Source organism: Octopus sinensis, linkage group LG6 (assembly GCF_006345805.1).
Source record: "Octopus sinensis linkage group LG6, ASM634580v1, whole genome shotgun sequence".
In the NCBI taxonomy this organism is placed as follows: domain Eukaryota; kingdom Metazoa; phylum Mollusca; class Cephalopoda; order Octopoda; family Octopodidae; genus Octopus; species Octopus sinensis.
This window is the reverse complement of record NC_043002.1, coordinates 44,761,443-44,770,527: the sequence shown is the minus strand read 5'-3', so window position 1 is coordinate 44,770,527 and position 9,085 is coordinate 44,761,443.

Below are 9,085 nucleotides of genomic sequence, written 5' to 3'. Positions count from 1 at the left end.
ACTTTGCTTAAATATTGTTTCATTATTATTTGGAAGGGAGGCACACCTAACTACAGAATTTATAATTCTTTTTGAATGATTGGATTTTCGGTTCAGGTATTTTAGATTTTCATCTGGTTTATGGTACAGATAATGCAACCATCTTTAAAATCTCCCCTAATAACTGTACCCTAATAAAATAGATTGGGCCTGCCTTCTCGGTCCAGTACACTTAACATACTTATCAGAAATAGTATTTTATCTAGTACTTAGACGAATCTTTATTTCATATATTTCTAAACTTAGTTTTGTAATTATTAATTTTATTATAATTATTACTATTGTTATAGTTGTTGTTATTGTCATTATCATTTAGATTTTTAAATTATGCAGTTAGATTATTAATTATCTTTTTAATTATTCATGATAATCATTTTTCTATTACTTCTTTTATTCATTTCTAATAAATTAATTAATCAATTATGTTTTTATTTTTAATTCATTTTTAATTCATATTTAATTTTTTTTACCTTAGGTTATCCTAACAATATTAAGTCTATTTTAAGTTTTAAGCATTTATTCCGTTTGGAAGAAGACATTTTATTCCAATTAAAATATATTTCTTAGTAAATAATATACCGATTATATTTTCCTTTGGGATTCTCACCAGCCCAACATAAATTCTACCGAAAGCTTATATTTGAAATTACTTCTGACCAAATTACATATCCTTTGCAAATTCAATAATATATTCAATGAACAGCTTACCAATACATGCCTTTTGCCTATTTGAATGAGTTGATAACAGTTTAAATACAGTGGGAATTTTATCATAACATTTTTCAACACTATATGAACCTTACAATTCCTAAGTAGGCCTGCTGGTAACCATACATATCATTTATACAGGTAAAATATTAAGTTACTACTACCTATCTCCCTTAAAATGTTCTCTATTCCAAACATTGTGATGTAGCAGTGATAAGGATACGTTGGTGATAAGTCTCTGAATCTTTGTAGAATCTTCAAATCGATCAAATATGGGATCGATTAATATGCAACACCAACGCAGACGAGAAATGCTTAAGCTGCTGAAAAAATATATAGTTATCCATTCGTTTGTGTTTTCTACTATACTCTGTAATCTTATACTGAATTTATTCGGGGTATGAACTTTGGATTTGGGAATTGGATAGCCTGTAAAATGTAAATTTATGGACTACGTGGATCACAGGGGCTTCCAGTGGACAATTTAGTTCGCTAAGTTTGATCCCAACAGAGTACATACAGGGGCTGGACAAAATAATGCAAATACCGTAAAATTTCAAACAAATTTATTTTAATATGTGGTAGGACCGCCTTTGGCAGTAATTACAGCTTGATTTCTACGAGGTATGGACTCGTACAAAGTTTGAATTGTTTCCAAAGAAATTTTTGTCCATTCTTCAGTTCTTGTAGCGATGTTGGTGGAGGATATCGACTCCCCACTTGTTTTCTAAAATGCACCGTAAATGTTCAATAATATTGAGATCTGGGGACTGTGGTGGCCAGATAAGATGTTCAATTTCACTGTGTGAATTGGTGCATTATCATCCTGAAAGAATGCGTTTCCATCCGAAAACATTTCCGCAAACAGGATGAATTTTATCCGATAAAAGGCTTAAATAGCCTTTATTATTAATTCTGCCATGAAGGAAAACCATTGGGCCCGTGGATTTCCAAGATATAGCCCCTAGATCATGACAGATCCTCCTCCATGTTTAACATTTGGAATAAAGCTGTGTGAGTCAAATGGTTGTTTTGGCTGTATACACGGCCGGTGGTCGGAAATAAGGAAAAGGGTGACTGCTTTACGGACCAATACTGTAGTTTTTTACTCCACTCTAAACGCTTTGCAACTTTTGAAAGTAATGGTTTTCTGATTAGCATCTCTCCCGTGAAATCTGGCTTTGTGCAACTCCCGGCGAACAGCCTTTGTGGAAACTGGTTTCTAGAGGTGGTCATTAAGTTCTGCAGTAATTTCGGGAGGTGTACTTTTGTGATCCTTTCTAACAATTGGCTTAAGTGTCCGACGGTCCGTAAAGTTTTGGTTTTCTTCCGGAGTTTTGTTTGAACAATGAGTTTTTCCCCTCTTTCTCAAAGGCTGTCATTACTTTCGAGACAGTACTTCTTGATACACCAAACATTTCCGCTGTTTTCGTTATGCAAGCGCCTGCCATACGAGCACCAACAATTTGACCTCTTTGAAAGTCCGATAGATTTTTATGAATTTTAATTGCCTTTTCTGATGATATCTGAAAAGAAACAACAATTTTAGCAAAACGTATTAAGCAACACTAATAATAAATAAACAAAGTAACTAAGCTTTTGACAGTTTTATAGATATTTTAATATTATAATGCTATGATGCTCGGTGTTTCCCTTATATGTTCAACCCCTGTATGTTCACCTGAATTTTTAAGATTAGTTTAAATTTATATATATATATATATATATATATATATATATATTTGTAAGTAGTAAGGGGTTAGTCCAAACATTTATTTGTTTGCTCTCAGTTAGGTATTCAAAGTAGGTTATTTAACAGTTGATATATAAACCCAATAATATTAGAATTTAGGTATATATTCCATTGGATAATTCTGAAATATATTACCTTAACCACATAGGTTTCTCGGAATATATATCAACAGCAATAATAATAAAGATTATTACGAAGTGGCATTGCATTACCTTTAATTCTTTACACACACACACCCACTCACACACAACACACACACGTGTATATATATATATATATATATATATATATATATATATAGATATATAGATATATATAATAAAAATAGGGTTCAGTAAAATAATTTACTGAACCCTATTTTTATAATGTAATGTTTCAAATATACCGTAAATGGTCTTTTTACATACTGAACACTACTTGGTAAAATTAATTAATAATTAATTAGTTTTACCTTTTTATTATTGACTATATATATATATATATATATATATATATATATTATATATATATATATATATATATATATATTGCCTGCCACTTCGTAACAATCCCTATCATTATCATTATCCATATACATATATGGAGCAAATAATTCACGAGAAAAAATAATTAAATAATTCACCAAAAATAATTTGCGAAGATATCGTTAAATCTGTTATTATCTGGTGTAACAATTTAAAAAGATAACAGAATCAATAATATAGGCAATTACAGGCCCTCATACATCATCTTCAACGGGAAAGTCAGTCATATACAGGCTAAAGACCCCCTTCGGTCATGAGTAACTATGGCATTACAGCTAGAAAGTTACCATCTGAGGCACAAGTCCCGGCATGGTTGTATATGAAAGACCAGCAGTCGCTCACAAATATCAGGCTCTCCTCACCACCGATTTTGTTCAAGGGAAAGGCAAAGGCCGATATAGCCTGGCCCCAGTGACATCACAGCTCATTTCTACAGATGATTGAACTGGAGCAACCCGAACTATAGTGTTTTGCTCAATAACACAACACAGCCCGATCCGGGAATCGAACTCACTACCTCATAATTGTGAGCCCGACGCTCTAACTACTGAGACATGCGCCTGCATACATATATAAATATACATATATATTGAAGTCGGTGGATAGACAGCTTTGTGTGTGTGTGGGGGGGGGGTGTACGCGTGTATGCAACCAAGGAAAATGTCATTTTTGGCAACTCCTTTGTACATCATTGACATTCTTTGGACATCCTTGACATGGAGTAAGCCTGTTACTGCCCTATTAAAAGTATCTATCAAACCGTTGGATTCTAACGCCTTTTGTTCAATACTTGCGAAATAAAAATCTGCGGCTAAAAGTTTCTAAGTTGTGTTAACGTTTATGATCTCCAGTTGTTAACCCGAAACCAATGATTTTCATATGTTTAAATATTTGCATTACTTTTATTATAATCCTCGACTAGCGATTCTAGTATTTTGCCTTTAGGCTAATTCAGACTATCGATAATTTTAGTGTAAAGTACCACGTAAAACTGTTCAGTGCCGACAAAATTTTATCGTTTCAAGTCATGTCTGTGTACATTTTAATTTTAAATTAAATTTGCTTTTTTTCCTGGTAGTGTTTTTAAAATGACTACCAATGAAATCTAATTTTGAGCTAAAGAAATGCATATTTCAAAACGCTTGTTGTAAGATATCAATATGAAGCAGTACATTTTTTTTATACACTATCTCTGAATGCGGCCTTTACCATTTTTTTAATATATAACAATGGCTTCAAAACTGTGATTAGCAGTTAATAGTCAGTCAGCCACAATGTTTAGCTATGTTTTTTACATTTTAGTATAGCAATGACAATAATTATCTCCTCTGCGTCACAGACGATTCTGTTATTATTATGTTATATCTGGAAATTATATGTGTGTGTGTGTATATATATATAAAACACATATAACACACACATATATATATATATATATATATAACACATTCACACATTCACACACACGCTCTCTCACACGCATACATATTATGTGTGTGTGTGTGTCTGAATTAGATTATAGAACATTTTAGCCACCTAACTACACATAAAATGTTGACTTATTTTTGCTTGAAGTACCAAAATTATGGTCGCATTTATACAACTCGGTCACTGATAGGATTCCACTGCTTCTGTTGAAGATCAAATACTGACGTTTTGAGAAGGCACAGGATATTTTCATTATAACAGTGAGTCTGATATGTAGTAGCTGTTTGACTTTGGACCTTTGGACCACTGTTAGCACTGGACCAATTTTAGATACAATTTCTCTGTTTCATAACACTGTATTGGGATCTTTTCGGTTTGAACGGCAGCTTTTTCTAGCGGCGTCATATGAAATTGTCACCCATAACCCTAGCATCGATCTATTGCATTTCAATCTGTTTTAGGGTTAGGGTTAGTTAGTGTTAGTTAGGGTTAGGGTTAGGGGTGGGGGAAGGGTATCTTTTTTCTTCACAAATGTAAATAAACCCAATCTGTTTCTTAAACGAGGGACATATTCATACAGCACAGAATGTTTAACTCAATGGACGTCATCGATTGGTTGAAATTGCAGAAATTGAAAAAAAAAAAAACAGCAAATATCTTACAAACTATAGAATTTTCTCAATAAAGCCAAGAGTAAAAGATGTTTTATAAACACATTCTACCAGTATACGAAGTTTAAAATTTTTTAGTTACCTAGAAATTATGTTAAAAACTGCCGTTCAAACCGAAAAGATCCCTGTATTGTAACAAACATTGAAAAACAAACCCGAAAAATTGATGTAAATTTGAAATATTTGGCCTCATATCAACTCTAAGTATTTAGACGTTTGCTATATAATAGGTAAAGAAGGTAAACAAAGAAAGATAGATTAGAAATATGAAGTAACATGAAAAAACACATACGTACAAGCACACACGCACGGACACCCACCCACACGCACACATAGAAGCGCGCGCACACATAATTGAATGTACGTAGTTTTGCATTTAGGTGTACTTCATGCAATACATGCAAGCTATGTTTCCATATTTACTAAATATGCCGCTATCATAAAAGAGGGAACTAGAGATATATGTTAGTAAATTTGAAATACAGATAGAGAAAACTGAAGAATTGAAACTAAAGTTCACTAACTGCGGTCCATATCAGAAGGTTAAATAGCAACAAAGCCATAACAGTTATAAGTTCAAAAAACTGAAAAAACCATAGAAGTAAAGAAAAACCTGCCGAAGCATGTAAAATCTCACAACTGCTCTAGCAATAATTGAAAACTGAATATTAAAGCTTTCGTGTGGTTAAACTGAATTATCCCTTGATGTTACTACTTCAGTTTTAACGAAGTATAAAACCCAAGTCACTTGACAAGCAAATGCTAATCCAACACAACCCCCCTCCCACCACAAATACAAACACACTTGCGAGCATGCGCATGTGCGTGCGCCTGCACACACACAAACACGCGCACACATACTCACATGTACGAATGTATTTCGCTAATGATCCAAGCAACTCCTTTCCGGAAGTTTTTCGAAAAAACGTAATTCTTTATAATTAACAAGGTTGAATAAAGCACAACGTATCGCATTCTTTAATTTTCGTTTTGCTGAAAGGCTTTCAGTAATGTTAAGAGAAACCTATTCTTCTGTCATTCTTCATATTTTGTTGTGTTATGTTCTAGCGCGTTATATCGTTCTTAAAAAAAATAATTTTGCAGACAATCCCTTTGTGTACTACTCAGTTCGATGAGATTTTAAATATTAACCATTGTGTAAGGGCGGCGCGCTGGTAGAATCGTTAGCGCACCGGGTAGCGACATTTCGTCCATCTTTACACTGCGGTCGACTTTACCTTTCGTCCTTTCGATGTCGATAAAATAAGTACCAGTTGTGCATTGGGGTCGGTAAAATCAACTTAACCACTGCCTTGTAATTGTTCACCTTGTGTCAAAATATGAAACTAATATTATTCATTGCCCAAAGGCGGTTAACTTGCAGAATCGTTAGCGCGCCGGGCAAAAATCTAAGCGGATTTTCGTCCGCCTTTACGTTCTGAATTCAAATTATGCCGGAGTCGACTTTGCGTTTCATCCTTTCGCGATCGATAAAAATAAGTTCCAGCTGAGCAGTGGAGTCGATGTAATCAACGTACTCCTTCTCTTGAAATTGCAAGCCTGAAGGCGGCGAACTGATAGAATCGTTTGCATCCCGGGTAAAATGCTTGGCAGCATGTCGTCTGTCTTTACGTTCAGCACTCAAATTCCGCCGAGGTCGACCTTGTCGTTCATCTTTTCGGGAACGGTAAAATAATTACCAGTTGGATACTAGGGTCGATATACTCGATTCAATCTCTTTCTCGAAATTGTTGGCTTTCTACCAATAATTTGAGACCAATATTAATCAATATCTAAATGCGGTGAGTTGGAATAATAATAAGCGCGTCGGACGAAATGCTTAGCACCATTTCGTCCGTCATTACGTTCTGAGTTCAAATTCCGCTGAGGAGGACTTTTCCTTTCATTCTTTGGCACTGGTGTCGACGTATTGACTTAGCCCATCCCCTGAAGTTACTGGCCCTGAGCCAAAATTTGAAACTAGTAATATTCATTGCATAACGGCAGCGAGCCGACAAAACCGATAGCATGTCGGTCACAATGCTCAGAGTCATTTCTTCCGGCCTAACGTTCTGAATTCAAAATACCGCTGAAGTCGACTGTGATAAAATAAGAACAAGTTGAGTACTGGCGTCGACGTAATCGACTTGCCTGCTAAAAAATTACTCATTGCATATCTGTATGAGATTTTGATCTCCGTATAAAAGTAAAGGAATTTTAAAATTTACACTACATTTAGTGTTGACCGACATTTTGTAGATACAACACTGGGTTTTCTGTTAATGCAGCAACACACGCATGACGATTCTAAAACTATTTTTTTCGAAACAAATTTGAATAAAATGTCAAAAAACGAAGAATAACCTATCTATCTATCTATCTATCTATCTATCTATCTATCTATCTATCTATCTATCTATCTATCTATCTATCTATCTATCTATCTATCTATCTATCTATCTATCTATATATGACCATGATTTTCGTGGGCTCCACATAATTACAATAGTTTTCCTAACATCCAATTTTAGCTTTCTCCGTGGCAATAAAACTAATATATTCAAGGGTATGTGTATATTAATGTTGTCTATTAACATGACACTCATATTTGCAATTCTAAAGTAATGTGGTTATACATACTTACATATACATACATAGATACATACATACATGCATGCATACATACATGCATGCATACAAACATATATAAATTCATATGTACATATATGTAATGTGTATGCGTACATATATATATATATATATGAAATTTATATAAAATAATATATTTATCTGTCTGTCTATCTTTTCTATCTATACATATATATATATACTTGTTTGTACGTATAGATACATACATACATATAGGTTGTGATATATATATATATATATATATATATGTATGTATGTATGTATGCATGTATGTATAGAAAGGGAGTGAGAGGGAGACATGGGAGAAGAATCAGTGATAGGAGAGAGAGAAAAAAAGACGAGTTTATTTTTGTTGAATGCTTTTGATTGCAGGCCTGCTCAACCTAACTCGAGGGCTAACTCGGACTAAACAATTGTAGTAACTAATATCTGCTTCTAATTTTTAATATTGTTATTTGTATCCAATATTTATATCTAAAGAGCATAAACAGAACTTTCAATATTTCAGACAGCCCTCCAGAAACAATTAGTAACAAAAGTAACAGACCGTTTCCAATCTAACTGAAGCCAGTTAGACAATTTCAGAATTATTTAAAGCAAAGCGTTTAAAGCAAAGCGTTCACTTATTTGCAAGAATTATGAGATTAGCAGAATTCCGTCAATAAGCGGTAAATTCAAGACTTTGAAGCTTGTAATAAGCCAGCCTAGCACCTGTTTTGGCATCGTTAGTCAGGCAAGAGTAAATGATAGTGCGCATGACAGTTTCAGGCACTCTCAGACTGGTGAGACCAACGAAAGTAATAAATTATTCAGGTGAAACATTGGGAGATTGATATCTGCCTAAGAAGAAAAGGGGTGGTTAGGAGATGAGGTGAGACTAAGGGAGAGGATGAGAGGAGAGAGAGGATGTGTCAGCAAAGCCTCTGTAGATCTATACAGACAGTTAGTTCAGAGGGTTGGAACAGTTGGGGCAGTGCTGTAAAGAAAGGAATGTGATGACAATGCGGTGTGTTAACTTTAGAGTACTGAGGCATCTTTGTCATTTAAGTGACATCCTTTGAATAAGGCTGTACTAAGCATAACAGTAGAGTGAAGTACTACTCTACGGAGATACATGATCAGTTCTCATCCTAATGGGTAACACTTAAGGTTGTTATAATGTCATAACTCATCTGAGATTGATCTTGAAGTAGATCAGCGTTTCAGACAGTCTTGGAAAGATTCTATGAGAGATGTTCAGTCATTGTGACAGGAAACAATTTGAAATGATTATGAATATCATTTAAGTTTAGAGAGGGTGTTGAATGAAACCG